Source organism: Budorcas taxicolor, chromosome 12 (assembly GCF_023091745.1).
Source record: "Budorcas taxicolor isolate Tak-1 chromosome 12, Takin1.1, whole genome shotgun sequence".
NCBI lineage: Eukaryota > Metazoa > Chordata > Mammalia > Artiodactyla > Bovidae > Budorcas > Budorcas taxicolor.
The window spans coordinates 2340208-2359007 of NC_068921.1; the positions used below are offsets into that span (position 1 = coordinate 2340208).

Genomic DNA, 18800 nt, shown 5'->3' on the forward strand with positions numbered 1-18800 from the left:
TGCTACTGACACACATGTCTCCTCCAACCGGTTTTTCCTACAATAACAAGAAAGCAATCTTTGTATGTCATTAATTATTACCAGCTACCTTTCCTTAGAAATGACTTAGAATTTCCTTAGAATTCCTTAACTAAGCAGATTCTATAGCTAACTGCAAAATGGCTACTCTGGGTTGTCACAAGTCTGACCTGGTCTATGAACATGTCACTTTTATATTAAAACCCTGTCAGTGGCTCTCTATCATATGAGTAAAATATAAACTCCTGACAAGGGTGTTATATACTAATTGTTTTCATCCCTCATAAAATTCATATATTGAAATCCTAAACCCTAATGTGATGATATTACGAGGTTTAGGTCATGAGGGTGGTGCCCTCATGAGTGAGGTTAGTGTCCTTCTAAAAGAGACCCTAGAGAGCTTCCTCACCCCATTCTGCCATGTGAAGAGACCTCAGAGAGCTTCCTCACCCCCTTCTACCATCTGAAGACACAGCAAGAAGATGGCCATCTGTGATCCAAGAAGCTGACCCTCACCAAACACTAAATATTCTGGTACCTTGATCTTGGTCTTCCCAGCCTCCAGATCCATGAGAAATAAATGTTTGTCGTTTGAGCCACCTGGTCCACAGTGTTGTGTTACAACAGCCCAAATGGACTAAGACAAGTGGTCTATAAAGACCCCAGGTGATCTGACAAATTACCCCTTGCTTACCTTACAAAATTTAATTCTTGCCCCCTCCACCTTCCTCACTTTCCTTCAGCCTCACTGGCCTTTCAGCCCTTCAACTGTTCTGTGCTTTTTCCAGTCTCAGAGACTTTGCATGTGTTGTCCCTTTATTGAGAATACCCTGTCCCTGCTTTTATGAAACTGACTCTTTCGGTTCTCAGCTTAAATGGCACTCTCTCAGAGAGGTCTTCCCTGCCCAGCAGTTCTTAGTGAGCCCTCCTCTGCAGTGTACCATGTATCACTTTAACCTGTTTGTTTCCTTCAAAACAATGATCATAATTTTTATGTCTTTTTTTTGTTTTGTTTTTGCTTGTCCAGTGACAGCCTCTTCTACTAGATTGTTAATACCCTAAGGACAGGGATTATATTTGTTTTATTATCTAAAGAGCTTAGTACAGTGCCTGTCACATCCTAGGCCTTCAATAAATATTTGTAGAATGAAGGAAAAGTAAATGAATGAGCTGAGGGTAATACAGGAGGAGGTTTTCTACAAAGTTTTTCATGAGTGAAAGAAACTAGTCAGCTGCTAATTATCTAAAAACTGAGTGGTGAATGGCTGTAGTTTCCTACCTGAAAACTTGATACAACTTCGTACATAATTTCTTTCAGGAAGAAATTATGATCTACAGCAATCTTTTCAAGTCTGGAGAATATTGAATGTTTTAGAGTGTAGCCTTTCAAAACATCAAGTGCCTACTGTATTGAGGTTTTTAAATTTTTCAAATGATTTAAGCTGAATTGCATTCTCCTTGTTTACTCACAAAATACATGCACGGCCTGAAAAAATAGAGTCAAGTCCAACAAATGACAGGGACAGCACACAGAGAGTGAAGGGGGCTGTCTGCGCAAGCCTCTAACTTTCCTGGTGGGAGACAGAGAAATACCATAGCAAGGTGACTCTGGAGTAGGATTGCTCACCACTGTGGGCTGAGACCAAACGCCTCTGACAGTATGTGATTCTATGACTCTCAACATGTTTAATGAGTTGATATGGCTCCTTGGACTTCTCTACTATTTTCCCTGTTTCAGTAATTTTCCTTGAGTTTTAAAGATTGCTTCCGTAGTTATCTAAAATAATTACTTATGCAAGGATATTGTAAAACCCTTGGCCATTCCCCCCAAAAAAATGTTTTGCAACCTACCAAGGAATAGCCTCTGCCCTGCTGATTCCTTTGAGTGACATTTCAAAGCTGATTACTTAGTCCTATTCAGACAGATATCCCACTGCAATCAACATCCTTCTTGTGTTTGCCTCAATAGGGATTTTGCCTTAATAAGAAATATAGACTTGGTTTCTTAGTGATAATTATGATAATAATTTTCAAAGGACAAGTCTTCCCCTTAATAAAAAATTCTTCTGTAAGAGCAAGCATCCTTGAATCTTATCTATGCTAATTTTCAAGTGAACATTTTTAAAAATCAATTTTGATGCTGGAGACTTATGCAGGGATAAGTAGAACTCAGAAATGATAGATTCTGTTTTTATGTGGATATAGATGTTTACCTAATGCAAATAGTAGGGGAAAATAAGCAAATTTGTTTCTTAAGTTCTTCTTTAATCTTCCAATGCCAAAGATAACCTCAGATTCATATAAAATAAAGCATCCCACCATTGTCCTAAATTAATTAATTAAAACCAATGGAGGCTGCCTTATCAGAGTATTGTTATCATAGGAGTTTAATATAAAGCAGGCAGTGTTTGGATGGCTTGAGACTATTTGGCACCTCCTATTTCCATCCATTCTCCACCAGTCACCTCCAATAACATATTTTTAAGTAAAAAGAGAGCATTTGTTAGGGTTTAACTCCTCAGCTCTCCCTTAAATTCACATTGCTGCTTCTAAGCTGCTCATATTTGGGGATTCTGGGCCTACCAGTGGAGACGACAATATAACGAGCTAGCTAGACTATGCAAAGATTCTGAAGGAACACAAAGTAGAACATGTGACTGGGAGGCAGTGAGTACAGTGTACGGGGTTCTCATAACACTGTCTCTACAGCATCACAGATCAAGGCAAACGCCTACATTTCACCATTACAATGGTGAGAGCACTGAACATAGAGTTGAATGAGCAGGAATCTAATTCAGTCACGCCACTGCTGGCTGTGGGTCCTATCCAAGACCTCAATTTCCTCATTTTACAATTGAATGTATAAGAGTTCTGTTCATGGGAACATAAAGTAAACATCATTTCCCTGTTTGTCATATAAAATAAAACTTTAAAACACCAAACATACATATAAAACACATAAGAAGCCACTGAAAGGTAAAGAGAAGGCAGACAAACAAGAGACTTTGGGACATGAAAAAAAAACATGGTGGTGAGTTCTCTAAGCTTTCTTTTAGCTCCATATATCCAGACTTGGAGCTGAAGAAGCCAATGATATGGGAATGTCAATGGGAGCAAGGGGAAAAAAAAAAAAAAAAACTACAACAAAACCTGCTCTTTCTAGCCAAGAAATAAAAAATGGGCAGCCCATTAGGACAGAAACTTTGGGAAAATAAAAGCCAAGCATCAGAGAAAAGACCATGGCGCTACCCCACTCATGTTGGCAAAGGCTGAGTGGAGTGAGGAGCTTGGACTTACACTCAGACATACTATAGCAGAGTGCCCCAGCAGCCCTCCTAAGGTGAGGTCTGAGAAGACCACGTGGGAGGATGAAGCACTCACCCCTGCTGACCAGTAATGAGTCTCCTTTCTTATGCAATGTTACTGGACATGAGAGTCTGTAGTTCCACCCCCATCCAGCACTAGGGAGACCTCCCTCCCCTTCCTTGTTGAGGTAGTGTCAGAGGAAGTCTAAGGAAGAGTTGGTACTTTCACGTCAACTAGCAGTAACAAGGCCACCTCTACTGTGATGTCAGTGGAGACCACAGCTGTGCTGAAAGTTACACTCATCCAGTCTTAATGAAGATTCCTCCCACCAGGTATCAACAGAGGCTGGATGGCCACAGAGGCAATTTATTTGGCAGTAACGAGGAAGTGCCCTCTTCTTTCCCCAAAAGAACAAGTGTCAGAGAAAGACAGTTAAATGGCAATCCACAGTCTTAAAACAAAATGCAGAAATAATCAGGTTTGCATTGAAAATTACTCATCATACCAAGAACAAGGAAGATCTCAAAATGAATTTGAAAAGACTACTGATAGATGTGAACACTGAAATGGTAGAGATGTTAGAATTATCTGACAAAAATTTTTAAGTAGCCATTAAGTGAGGGACTTCCCTGGTGGTCCCATGGTTTGGAATCTGCCTTGCAATTCAGAGGACACCAGTTTGATCCCTGGTTTAAAGGATCCCATGTACCTTGGGGCACTAACCCCGTGTGCCACAGCTATTGAGCCTGCGTGCTGCTGCTACTAAAGGCCATGTGCCCTATAGCCTGTGATCCTCAACAAGAGAAGCCTCAGTGAGAAGCCCTGTGTACCCTGCTCACTGTGACTAGAAAAAGACTGTGTGCAGCAACAAAGACCCATCACAGCCAAAAATAAATAAATAAGAAGAAAAGAAATTGCTAAAATAAATAAATAAATAAATGCTTCAGTGAACAATTACAAACTCTTGAAACTTTTGAAAAACAGAAAACCTCAGCAAAGAATTCAAATCTATAAAAAAAGAACCAAATGGAAACTTTTAGAACTGCAAATGCAATCAATCACTGAAATAAAGTAGACACAACAGCAGAATGGAAGTGACAAGAGTCAAGAATTAATGAACCGCAAGACAGAACAATAAAAATTACTCTATTTGAGCAAAAAGAGAGGAACTAAACTAAAAAATAAAATGATAAGAGCCTCAGAAACCTGGGGTACTATAACAAAAGATCTAACATTTGAATCATTCAAGTCCTGGAGGAGAGGAGAAAACAATGACATTGAAAAAATACACAAAGAAATAATGATTGAAAACTGCCTAAATTTGGCAAGAGACATAAAACCACAGATTGAAGGAACTGGGTGTAGCCCAAGCAAGGAAAAACTCAATGAAATCAGTCACAAGACACATCATCGTGAAAGCAAAAGACAAAGACAAAATCCTAAAAGCAGCTAGGTAAAATGACATACTAGCAGTGAGGGAAAAATAATTCAATGACAGTGGAATGCTCAGCAGAAATCATGCAAGTCAGAGGGAAATGGAAATAAAAATACATTGAACTGAATGAAAGTAAAAACACAACATAAAAATTTGGCATTATACACTAAAGCAATGCTAAGAGGAAATTTATAACACTAAAATCTCTGTTGACAAGGAAGATTCTCAAACCAGTCATTTAACATTCCACCTCATGAACCTGGAATAAAGAGAACAAAGCAAACCTGGGCAAGCAGAAGGAAGGAAATAATAAAGAACAGAAGTTGGTGAAATTCAAAACAGAAAACAACACAGAAAATCAATGGAGCGAAGAGCTGATTCTTTAGAAAATCAATAACGTTGATGAAACTTTAGTATGACTGACGAAGAAAGAGAGAGAAAAGACAAATCATCAATATCAGGAATGAAACAGAAGCTATCACTAAAATCCCTACAGGCATCAAAAGATAATAACTGAATCTCCTTCAACAAATGAATGGATAAAGAAGATGTGGCATATACATACTATGGACTACTGTTCAGTGATTGAAGAGAATGGAATGCTGCCATCTGCAACAACATGTAGGGTATTATGCTTAATGAAATAAGTCAGACAAAGATAAATACTGTGTGATACCATTTATGGAGAGTGATAAAGCTGGCTTGAAATTCAACATTCAGAAAACGAAGACCATGGCATCTGGTCCCATCGCTTCATGGCAAATAGATGGGGAAACAGTGGAAATAGTGAGAGACTTTATCTTTTTGGGCTCCAAAATCACTGCAGATGGTGACTGCAGCCATGAAATTAAAAGACACTTTCTCCTTGGAAGAAAAATATGACCAACCTAGAGAGCATATTAAAACACAGATACATTAATTCGCCAACAAAGTTCTGTCTAGTCAAAGTTGTGGTTTTTCCAGTAGTCATGTATGGATATGAAAGTTGGACTATAAAGAAAGCTGAGCGCCAAAGAATTGATGCTTTTGAACTGTGGTGTTGGAGAAGACTCTTGAGAGTCCCTTGGACTACAAGGAGATCCAACCAGTCCATCCTAAAGGAAATCAATCCTGAGTGTTCATTGGAAGGACTGATGCTGAAGCTGAAACTTCAATACTTTGGCGACCTCATGCAAAGAGTTGACTCATTGGAAAAGACCCTGATGCTGCGAGGGATTGAGGGCAGGAGAAGAAGGGGATGACAGAAAATGAGATGGCTTGATGGCATCACCGACTTGATGGACATGAGTTTGAGTGAACTCCGGAAGATGGTGATTCAAGGAAGGACTCTCCATCTTATAGGTCCCCAGGTCAACACTACTCAGCTAAAAGTTGACAATAGTACATGGGAGATCCTTTATTCTTATTGGAGGTTGCTGGTTTTACAGAGTTGTGATGGTCTCTGTCATACATCAGTGCCAATCAGTCATAATTATATATATACACCCCCTCCATCTCGAGCCTCCTTTCCCCCTTCCACCCTTCCAGGTCAGCACCAGGCTGGGTTCCCTAGATTATATAGCAGCTTCTTGCTACACAGGAGATTTTGATGGGCCTGGAAAATGGTTTACATCACTTTTGCTCAGTTTCCATTGACCTGAACTCAAAACTTGACTGTAACTAACTGCAAGAGAGACTGGGAAATATGTCTACCACAATTTTAAAAAGAGCTGGGTTTGAAGCCAATATCTCTGTTGACTATGTAAAGCTGAGAAGTGAGCCAAAAAAGTATTGATGTCATACTTGATGGTTAAAATGTGTGCAAGTTGGCTTTTAAAAATTATTTTAAAAAATTTTAAAAAAGCATAAAATAAATGGGCATCCAGTCAGACATTTAGAACTAGCCGCCCATCTCTTTTGGGTATATGATTTTCTTTTACAAAGTTTTGTTTTATTTTGTTTTTGAAGATATACCAGTATTTAACCCTATTTGAAAAAATATAGCTAAAGAAACAAATGGAGAAATGCTTAAGATCAGCTAATATTTTATTCAAAGTACATACAATAACTTTTTACTAGAATTCTTATAAAACTAATGATCACATTAATAGATATTAGGGTATATTATGAAGACTAAGCATTAAAATATGTGAATCTAGATGGGTTTGCTTTCTTTTCAAATTAGTCTATAAACTAGTATATAAAATATCCATTTCTGAATGCTTAATTGATATCTAAAAATATTCTTTAGAATTTAGGGAATTAATCTAATTAATTTTGCTAGGCTGACAACAAAATCACAGAAAACAACTCAAGAAATGCAGACCATATAACAGATGACTGTTCTTATTATCTCTGAAAATAATAATTCCCAGAGAAGATAAAACGTTCATCATACTGTTGTAAAATGAATAAAAGCTGCAAATTAAAATTCCAAATCCTGATAACATAACTGTACAAGAGGGGAAAGTGAAATTTACAAAGAACAATTAGAAAAATTATAAATACTTAGGATTTCAAAATTATTTTATAATGTATTTGATTGCTGAGCTATTAAGATTTTTCTCTCATAAAATTATAATAAATTCCAAGCAGTCTGAAAATCCTATCAGCAGGAAGCATGTGTCTTTTTTTAATACAATGTGGCTTTAAAATGAGCAATTCCTAATTATTAACCTTAAACCATCTCAACAGACAGAAATAGAGATAAATGCTTTGTTTTTCTAGAGCCTCACACCAGGCATTTTCATCCTCTCCTCCTTGCTTCATAGGAAGCAATTAAGTCTTTTCATAGAAGATTTACAAGTCTTCGGAAAAGCAAAATCATTAGAACAAAACAATGTGGCCATTTGAAAAGAGTATCAGGGTAGGTAATAACAATTGAACTTTGAGTTATTAAAGCAATAAATTTTTTAATCAATTTGGGAAGTATGATGAGTATCTGAAATATTTACTTGGTATTAAGTGATTTTTCTCTCCTAAGAATTATTCTCAGACTGACCTCTTAAGCTTTCTTCAAGACTTAACTCAATTATTTTTTTTCCTCAGACTTTCCAAAGAAATAAAGTACTTTTGAAAATCAGCATGGTACACAGTAGTAGCTATCAGAAGGGGAGGGATATGGGAGGAGGGCAAAATGGGTAAAGGAGGTCAACTCTACAGTGATGGATGAAGGCTAGACTTTTGATGGTGAGCATGCTTGCTGCAGTGTATTCAGAAGTCAAATATAGTGTGAGACACATGAAACTCATAATATTATAAATTATGTTACCTCAACATAGTCATTATGTTATTTGTTTTATCTTGTATAATTCTTTGTTTCTTTTTGGTTGTGCCTTGCAGCATGCAGGGATTTTAGTTCCCAGACTAGGGGTTGAACTCGTGCCCCCTGCAGTGGAAGCAAGGAGTCTTAACCTCCAGACCACCAGTGAAAGTGTTAGTGGCTCAGTCGTGTCCGACTCTTTGCAACCCCATCAGCTGTAGCCTGCCAGGCTCCTCTGTCCATGAAATTCTCCAGGCAAGAATACTGGAGAGGGTAACATTCTGTTCTCCAGGGGATCTTCTCAACCCAGGGATCAAACCTGGGTCTCCTGCTTTGCAGGCAGAATGTTTACCATCTGAGCCACCAGGGAAGTCCAGAATCTTAATAGAAGTTAGCTATCATATAAGTTTTAGGATAGTTATAAAAACTACTTCTCTTTTTAACATGATGCAAAGTTTAGGGTTGCTAGAAGCAAGAGCACCATTGTTACTGCTCTAAGTAGAGGAAAGTTTATACATAATGATCTTTGGCAGATCATAAGTTTATGACATCGGGAGAATGGCAACCCACTCCAGTACTCTTGCCTGGAAAATTCCATGGGTGGAGGAGCCTGGTAGGCTACAGTCCATGGGGTTGCGAAGAGTCGGACACAACTGAGCGACTTCACTTTCACTTTTCACTTTCATGCCTTGGAGAAGGAAATGGCAACCCACTCCAGTGTTCTTGCCTGGAGAATCCCAGGGATCAGGGAGCCTGGTGGGCTGCCATCTATGGGGTCGCACAGAGTCGGACACGACTGAAGCGACTTAGCAGCAGCAGCAGCAGTTTATGACATCATGGTAGGATGGTCCCCAAAGCAAAAAAATGAAGCAAGGTGCTTCAAAGGCCCGGTTTTAAAGTAAGCATACTTGAGATTGCAAATAGGAGCTGAGAAACCAAGACTGGAATTTGTTTCAGGTCTCCTGGGGAAGCTCTTTCAGAGTGCAAAGACCATTAAAAAAAATGTTTCAGCTGAATGCTAATGAATGTGCACCCGAAGAGCTCACACCAGCAGACTTGCTGGATATGGTCCCAGTTGGGAGAGGCAGCACAATACTATGCACTCATGACCTATCAGAGTCAAAGGACAGGCTGATATGGACAGCCAAAGACACAGTTCAGAAGCACACAGCTGTGAGCCAAGACCAATTCAAAAATGCCCCAAAACACTTCCAACAGGATAGAAGCGTTTATTTCATGGTTTCTTTTAAGAAACAAATAAAAATCCTCAAAATACTGCCTCTACCCTTGGCCTGAGTGAATGGTCTAATCTATTTTAATCTCCTGAAACTCATATCCTACAATCTCAACTTCTGAAGATGATAGTACTAGGAGGTAGGGCCTTTGGGAGGTCCTTAAGTCATGAGGTGGAGCCCTCATAAATGGGATTAAGACTGTTGTAAAAGACACACCACAGAGTCCCCAGCTCCCTTCTACCGTGTTAGGATGAAACAAGAGGCCCTGGCTACAGCAAGAAAGAGGGCTTTCACCAGGACGCGATCAAGCAGGTGCCTCCAGAGCTGTGAGGTATCAGTTTCTGTCGTTTACAAGCCACCCAGTCTGCGGAGCTTTGTTACAGCAGCTTGAACAGATCAAGACGTGACCCTACACCTCTTACATGGATTATTCATACAGCCACTTATCTCCTTCAGCCTCTTCCGTGACTTCTCAGATTGGAGCATGCGCTCTTGTCAAGCTAATCTTCCTAAAATTATACTTCCATGGTTTCTTTATCTTTTCACAACTTATGTAGCTCAGTGAGGTTGACCCATGTGGAAGACTGTTCACAAAAATGGCCCCTGCCTGCGGCCCACACTCTGACCAGTGATTTTTCTGCTCTGCCCATTAGGAGGAGAAGTGTAATCCCCACCATCTTAGTCTGGCATTGTGACCTGTGTTGACCAACAGCATGTGGCAGAAATGAGAGTGTGCCAGGTGTAAGCCTGGGCCTCAAGAGGCCTTGGCATGCCTCTGCTCTTCTCCCCTGTGCCCCTGATGGGTGGCACCGACCAGCCAGCCAGTGTATGAGGCCAGCTGCAGCCCTTCAGCTGACTGCCAGCCAGACTGCCTAGCTTGTGAGTTTCTCTGGGTGAGTCAGTCCTTAGTTTCCCTCTTAGCTGACCACAGCACAACTGACAAAAAGCTCAGTTGAGGTCCACTCAACCTGGTCCAGATCAGTAGAACAACAGACAACAGCAAATAGCTTTAGGTTGTGAGGTGATTTGTTACATAAGAACAACTAACGAGTGTAGCCCCCACACACCCATGCTTACTCCCACCTCTTTGATTACATCCTCCAATCATCCTTCCTAGAATGTCTCCTTCGCTCTCCTCCATCTTCAACTGTCCAAACGCTTCAAAGACCCAAGTCAAGTGCTATCTTGCAAAGCCTTCTCTGCTTCAACCTATACACGTATCTCTCTTTAGTGTAGTAAAAAAATTTTTTTCATTTTTCTCTGTAACATTTCATGTATCCCATATTTGATTATACAAACCCTGGGTTAACCTCAGTCCCTGACACAGAGCTAGCTCATCTTGAATGTTTAAGAAAATTCACTACCTGAAAGCAAACCGATTTGATAGCCTTTCCACTCATCCAACCTGTGACCTGGTTTAGGCATCAATACAACTCCCTCAACTGACCATGTCTTGAAACTGATTAACAGGTGCAAAACTTTTGCTGTTGAAGCTCTTTATAAAGAGAATTGATGACTATATAACTACAGTTTACTTCAGCCATCAATTTCCTTTAAATAAAAGAACTGTGTTAGTAGATTTCTCATATATATGTATATAAAAGCTTAAGGGGATTTCTCCCTTGTTAGAGCTATCAGTTTCTGTTTCTACCTATTAAGGTTGCACTTCATATTCATTTTACTTGACACTACAGGAAATTGTGCATTCTCAGGCTACATAATTCTGAGCTTACTTCTGAATTGCTTTGACTATCATTTCAAACTGTCACAAGGTCATTTGACTCTTAACATGCGTCAGGTAAAACAAGAAATATGTACTACATACTAATGTAAATGTCATAATAAATTCCTATATTCAGTATTATCCATGACCAACTCATGTTCTAACATCACTTTTTTCAGAATGTATGATACTAACACAAGGTATTGCAAAAGTTACAACACTGGCATTTCAGTCCAATAATCAATTATAGCATATTTAACACTGGATTCATTTGCCACCTCAAAACAATTCCAACAGTTAGATGAATAATTGAGCTACTTAAAAACTAACTTCTTTTAGAGTAGTTTTTCTTTTACTGACTTTTTCTTAGAAATCAAAAAATGTATGCTCATTACTAAAAATCTTGTCAAAGCTCTTATGCTAAGATTAGTATTAAATAATAATACTATTGCATATTACTATTACATATAAGACTCTCAAGAAGTCAGTTTAAGCCTAACAGTTTACAACTTGACTCATGCAGAAGCAGTCTTCTGTTAGAAGTGGTACTACTTTAGAAGGAGTAAGAGTAGCTCTTCCTAATTTGAGGCAAAAATTTACTGAGCATTTGTTAAGTGTCAGATATGTGGAACGAACTTGAGCTTTATAATCTGATATAATTATCACAATAATCCTACAAATAGGCATTTATACTAGTCTCAGTTTTTGCCAATAAGGGAACTGAGGTTTTGAAAAGTTAAGTAACTTATCCATGATCGCACAGATAATGAATCATATTTTAAATATTACATTCTTCCCAGGTTGCTCTTGTTTTCAAAAAGCCCAGAACTATCTTTAAGGTTCCTATTGAGATCACTGTGATGGCAAGTTTCCCTCCTGTTTTCACACAGTATCTCCTTTATCTAAAAGACTGCTGCCCTCAGTGAGACCAACCCAGGGGACTGGGTTACTGCTCATGTCATTTCTTCACATAAATAATTTAATTTTTTGTCTTGCCTGCTAAACTCATCACTGTAAATTTAACTCAGTTTAAAACTTGAATATTAAATCTTGAAAAACACTTATGTTTTAAAAAGAGATATTCAAAGAGGAATTGTTTAATCCAAAGGAAGCAATTGCTGGGGATAGAACTTGAGGCAACTGTGAAGATGTAGGAATAGATCAGTGGTTCTCGGTCTTGGCAGCACTTTGGATCACTTGCAGAGATTTAACAAAGAAAAATCTTTATCCAGAATTCCCCAGAGGTCTGATTCAATTGCTTTGTATGGTAGATACTAGGTACCAGTCTGCTTTATAAAAGCTTCAAAGGTAATGATAATGGTGAACTACGGTAGAAAACCAATAGTTTAGATAAGCAATCATAGAATATCTACATATCTAAAATATTGGATTTGGCCTTCATTTTTGTCAAATGGCATGTCAGTCTGTGGCAGTGAGCTTGCTCTCTCAATGAAACACAAATTTCTTACCAACATGTTGGTGGTGGTTTAGCTGCTAAGTTGTGTCCGACCCTTGCAACCTGTCAGGCTCATCTGTCCATGGGATTCTCCAGGCAAGAATACTGGAGTGGGTTGCCACTTCCTTCTCCACTTCAAGATTTTTAAACAAACTTTTTCTATGAAGTGCTAGAAAAAAAAAAAAAATGAGGAGAAATGTTTGTAATGCTGAAGTGTAAAACGCCTGAGTTAGATGTAAATCCCAGAAGCCAAGACAACAACAAAGAAAAGATAAATTAGGCTACAATATGAGCAGTTATTTTTGCATAGGCAAAATAACCATAAATAAAGTCAAAAGAAAAACCTCAAACTGAGGAAAGCGTACTTGCCACATGTTGGCAAACGGATAATCTCTCAAAGCACAAAGAGTTTAAGAGCTGAGAGGGCTGGGAGCAGCCACACCCCAAGAGCAATGAGCACACTTGGAAACCAAATCCTGTTTTCTAAATTAGATCCTTCATTAAAAGGAACTGGCTTATAATCTTCCTAAGTCTCAGGATCAGGAAAGTCAAGGAAAGACTGAGAAACTGTTCTAAACAAAAGGAAACCACAGATACATTACAACTAAATGCCACACTTCATACCAGAAAAACATACCTTTTTCTATAAAGAATGTTACTGGGACAGTTGGCAAAACTTGAACAGAATCTGAGGACTAGATGGTAATAAAATATCAATTTTGACCATCTGATTTGGGTACTTTTTGTTATACAGGAACATACTCACTAAAGTATTCAGGGGATTATGGGATTCACTTCTGAATCTCAATGGTTCCAAAAAAAATCTTTGTTCTGTATTCACAATTTTTCAATAAGTTCAAAATTATTTTTTTTTAAATGCAATGCACTGGAATTTATTAGAAAGCTCAGTGAGATGGAGATGGGAATCTACATATTTTCCCCCAAGGAAAGCAAGAACAATAACAGTTCTCTAGGTACTAGATATGGCTAAACTATACAGAATTTGTAGATATTAAAAATGCTACCTTCAGGCTCCCTCAGTGACCTAACCTTGTCCTCTAACATTTAGGATTGCTGGGAGTAGAGGGACTTCTCATAAAGGAAATTACTTTTATTTCCTTCTCAAAATTCAGTGGAAGAAGGAAGAAATCCAGAGAAATATATATAAATAAATAAACTTCCACAGCAAGTTTGAACATTTATGCATTTGCAGTTTAAAAAACCGTGTTTTAAGTACAGACATTTATGAAGTTCCAACAAATATTTCACAAGTACACTTTTTTCAGAAGTACACTCAGTTTTTGTAGAATGCTGCCTCTTATCAGAGATAAGAAAAACATACTGTTCATTGAATTAGACCTTAAAGAGACCTCTGGAGCTTATCTGACCCAAATACCTCCTGCTGGGTTATAACCACCATCACCACCACCCCTATCCCTTTGCTCTGCCCTGGTGAGAAAAGAGATAGAAGTCATCCTCTGATCCTGCGAGCTCGGTGGTCTGCCGCAGAGAGCCCGTCCCTGTACGGCCAGGCCTGGTTCCCTGCAGATCCTCCAGCCAACGTGGATGTTGATGTTCCGTGATTCACAAGCTCCACGGGCAGCAATGCTTCCCTCCCAGCTGGTGGTGTTAATCCTGTTGAACCATGTGGCCTGCGGACCAAGCTAAACGCAAAAGGGCAGAAACTGCCTTTCATTAGACTCTGAGGATATCTATGGGACACACAATGGTCATATTTCACCCCTTCCCACCGTGTAATTATCTTTCACAGAAGATTGCTTCTTCGAGTCACCTGTCCAACATTTCCTCCCGGACTTCACATGCCCTGCAAAGGGGACATGAGCTCAGTCCCCTGCTCCCCCTTCCTTACCCAGCCTCCTGTAAGATGGACCCATCAAGTGGATGGACTGAATTACCCCTACATTTTTGACTGTCACCTAACAGGAGATGAGGGCCCAATGTGGAAAAGATCACAGGAGAGGGAAGCCAAACCAGAGATAATGCTAAAGATAGTGGAATGACTGGGCAAATCTGTCCCTGGAAAATTGGGATTCAAATGTTTTATATCTGAAATAAACCACAGGAAATCAATGACTCTTCATAAAACCACAGAGTGGGAAAAGACTTTAGAGTCACTTTTTCTGGCTGAACCCTGTTCACCATGAATATTCACAGTTCTTGAACAATAATCCACATTCTTCATTTACAAAAGTTTTGTTTTTTTTTTCTTTCCTCCTTAGATACAGAAGAAGCCAAGTCTGTGTAGTGTGGCCTGGTCCCTATAATTTGTTAAGGATGTAGAGTCTTATTTCCTAAGAGTCTCAACCTCATTACGAATGATGAGAAAAATGATCCCTAGAAAGGTTCAGTGGTGTATCCAGGGCCACACAGCATGAGTGGCAAGGCCAGGCTGTGAAGCCAGAGTGACATGATTCTGACAAGCTATTTTAGTCATCTCATTTTTGAAAAGTAATTCACTATATGATAGACACAGAAGAATATTTGTGATATATGCATAATATTTCAGTTATTTATTGCAAACCATGCGGCTGAAAACAGCCGCTTAGGCGGCTGGGCCGCCGGAGCCTGCAGTTTGCTCAGCGCCCTGCGCCCCTCACCGCCCTCCATGGAGCAGCTGACGGCCCGAGCTGACCGGCGGCGACAGCGGCCTTCGCTTTCCCAGCCAGCGTCCTCTGCCTGGGGGGCAGGTGGCCGCCCTGCGAAGTCTCCTGCGGGACTCGGTCCACGGATGAAGGTGCCCCCGGCCCTGTGCGAGGCCCCACAAGGCGGGTGACCTCGCGGCTGGACACTTACAAGCTGCGACCCCAGAAGAGACTACAGTGTCTGGGTCCTCTCCCAGGACCCCGGGGGGCCAGCGGGTGCGGGACGGACCTTTCCTTCCGCCCCGAGCAGGTCCAGCCTCTCCCTCCAGCCTTCGACACTTCATCAGAGAGTATTCCTCCCTGTCTGGGAAAGACAAGCAGCCTCCAGGAAAATCCATCTCCTCCTCCAACTTCAGAACCCTCTTGGGGACTGATGCTCCCCCACACCCCCACATCCCACTTAAGGCGCTCGGGTGAGGGCGGTTCTGAGGTTCTGTCCCTCTCCCCAGCACTCAGGAGGGCCGTTGCCTTAAATTCTGTTATGAAAACACAGCCAATCTCCTAATTTATCTCGCTTGGAAATCCGGTCTTGAAAGTACCCTTTCTTCAGTTCAGTTTGGTCGCTCAGTCTTCGAGCCCCATGGACTGCAGCACGCCAGGCCTCCCAGTCCATCACCAACTCCCGGAGTTTACCCAAACTCATGTCCGTTGAGTCTTAATGGGAGCTCCATGTGGTCAGTCGGTCCCCAACTAGAAGGTCTCACAGCTCCTTTCCTGTTGTTCCCATTGTGTATGTGTTTGTGTGATTTTTAATAAAATGTTGACTTAACAGCAACAATAAAAAAAACAGCAGTTTATTACTACTGCTCACAGTTCTGAGCATTGATGCAGCTCAGTAGGGTAGTTCCCACTTGGGTTTCCACAGGTAGTTGCAGTCAGATGGTGCCTGGGGCTGATGTCAAATCTGCAAACTCTCATGTGCTAGACACGCATGATGACTCACTCACTCATACATCTGGGGCCTCAGCTGGGATAGCTGTTTAGGCATCACCCTGTATCTGTGCAGCCTCTCCTGTGGCTAACTTGGGCTTCCGCACAATATGTTGTTCTGGGGTAGTTCCTACATGGTGGCTTGCTTTCCCAGTGTGTATGTTCCAAGAGGTCAAGAAGGCAGATACAGAGTTTCTTATGATTTAGGCTTATAAATCACATAGTGCTACTTCTGCCAGTTTCACTGTGGGAGGGGATTATACAAGAGCATGAATATTGGGAAGTGTCCAACGTCCCATTGAAAGTCCATCTTTGTAGACTGGTTATCAAATACAGGTTAAGATGCATAATCAAAACACCAATAGCCATCAAGCCACCCTTCAAATAAAGAAGTAAAACATTACTAACACCACTGAAGATATTGTGTGTTTCCTCTTGACCCTTCCCTCTACAAGTTGTAAATACTATCCTGAATTGTGTGTTTTTATTCTCTTGCTTTGTTAAAAAAAAAAAAAGACAAAAAATGAAACAGTGTCTGTATTTGTACAAGTTGTTTAATTGTGCTCATTTTTAAACTACTGGAATGGTATCAAAAAATGTGTAGTCTTCAGTTACTTGCTTTTTTTATTCTCAAAACTCTATTTGTAAGTTTCACCTATTCTGCTGTATGTAACCAACAATTAGAACTGGACATGGAACAACAGACTGGTTTGAAATAGGAAAAGCAGTACGTCAAGGCTGTATATTGTCACCCTGCTTTTGCTTTTTTAACTTATATACAGAGTACATCATGAGAAATGCTGGGCTGGATGAAGCACAAGCTGAAATCAAGATTGCCAGGAGAAATATCAATAACCTTAGATATGCAGATGACACCACCGTTATGGCAGAAAGTGAAGAAGAACTAAAGAACCTCTTGATGAAAGTGAAAGAGGAGAGTGAAAAAGTTGTCTTAAAGCTCAACATTCAGGAAACTGAGATCATAGCATCTGGTCCCATCACTTCATGGGAAATAGATGGGGAAACAGTGGAAACAGTGACAGACTTTATTTTGGGAGGTTCCAAAATCACTGCAGATGGTGACAGCACCCATGATATAAAAAGACTCTTATTCCTTGGAAGAAAAGTTATGACCAACCTAGACAGCATAGATGCTTTTGAACTGTGATGTTGGAGAAGACTCTTGAGAGTCCCTTGGACTACAAGCAGATCCAACCAGTCCATCCTAAAGGACATCGGTTCACTGGAAGGACTGATGCTGAAGTTGAATCTCCAATACTTTGGCCACTTGATGCGAAGAGCTGACTCATTTGACAAGACTCTGATGCTGGGAAAGATTGAAGGCTGGAGGAAAAGGGGACGACAGAGGATGAGGTGGTTGGAGGACATCACCAACTCAATGGACATGAATTTGGATGAACTCCAAAAGTGGGTGATGGACAGGAAGGCCTGGCGTGCTGTGGTCCATGGGGGTCACAAAGAGTCACACACGACTGAGTGACTGAACTGAACTGAATTGAACTGAACTCATTTTTACTGTTGAATATTTTGTTTTCTTGAAAGATACCACAATTTAACCATTCTCTTGTTAGAGGATATCTGGAGTGTTCCTGTTTTTTGCTACCATATTCATCACAACTATGAACATTCTTGTGCTTGTCTCTCAAGGTCCAAATATTGGAGGCTTTCTCAGACATATACCCAAGAAATGACACTGGGTCATGGATCACAGGAAAGATAATCTTTCAATCAGTCTCCTTGTCTCCGGGTTTACACTCTTTTAGTCCATTCTCTACACACATGATAGAGTGATCTTTCTAAAACACAAATCTGGTGTCATTCCCTTACTTTGGGGCCTTTGGTGAATGCCCACTGACCATACCAGTTATTCTCAGACTTTGTGTATGTCAGATGAACCTGAGGGGCTTGTCAAAAACAATGTCCTGGTCCTGCCACTGGAGATTCTGACACCATCATAAAGGCAGATGTGTGTCTTTAACAAGCTCCCCATGTAATTCTGTTGCATACCAAAATTTGAAACTCATTTCATAACATGATAAAATTCCAACCCTTATTTTACTTTAAAACCACTCTACAATTTGTTTCCTGTCTACAACTCCAGATTTATCTTCACCCCACCCCTCAAATAGAGCAAGACCAAAGGCTTCAAGTTCCTGAAATGTCTCCTCTTGCCCCAGCACCCATCCCATTTACTTCTTATTGTTGCATCTATAATTCTATACTCTGATTATTTTTACAGTCAGTCTCTCTTTATTATGGGGAAAGAATCTGGAAATCAAGGATTCTTTTCTATTACAAAAATATTTCCAACATTGTGCATAGTATTCAGATACTTTAAGCAACATCAAAATCATTGATTTTCCCAAGGTCACAAAACCAGTTAATGGTGTTTTTCATTTCTAGTCCAGTGGTATTTCTTTACCATGTAGTCGGTCTTAATGACATTGTCATAGTCTTCCTGGTATCTAGACTAAAAGAACAGTGACCTTCATCCTCATTCTTAAGAAGGACTGCATATTCACTCCTGAAAGAGTATATTGAAAGCAGTGTGGGAATCTACGTAAATCCTCAGATTCTCCAAAGCATAGTAAATTCTGATTTTCCAAAGCATAAGAAAGTTTGCTTTGGTAAGTACTTTACCTTTGAAAATGATTCTACCAGTGTTTTTAAGGTCGTCTTTGGGAAAATGTTATCTAGTTATTTTATCACTCATTTTGTTTCAATTTGTTTTAACTTTTACCTTCACTTGTATTATACACCCTTTTCCTATTA

General features: G+C 40.0%; 1 pseudogene; it reads left to right on the plus strand.

Moving 5' to 3' along the window:
* LOC128057871 (ubiquitin carboxyl-terminal hydrolase 10-like) overlaps positions 1–15208 on the plus strand; it is a 180166-nt pseudogene extending 164958 nt beyond the window's left edge.
* The last annotated feature ends 3592 nt before the right edge of the window (positions 15209–18800 follow it).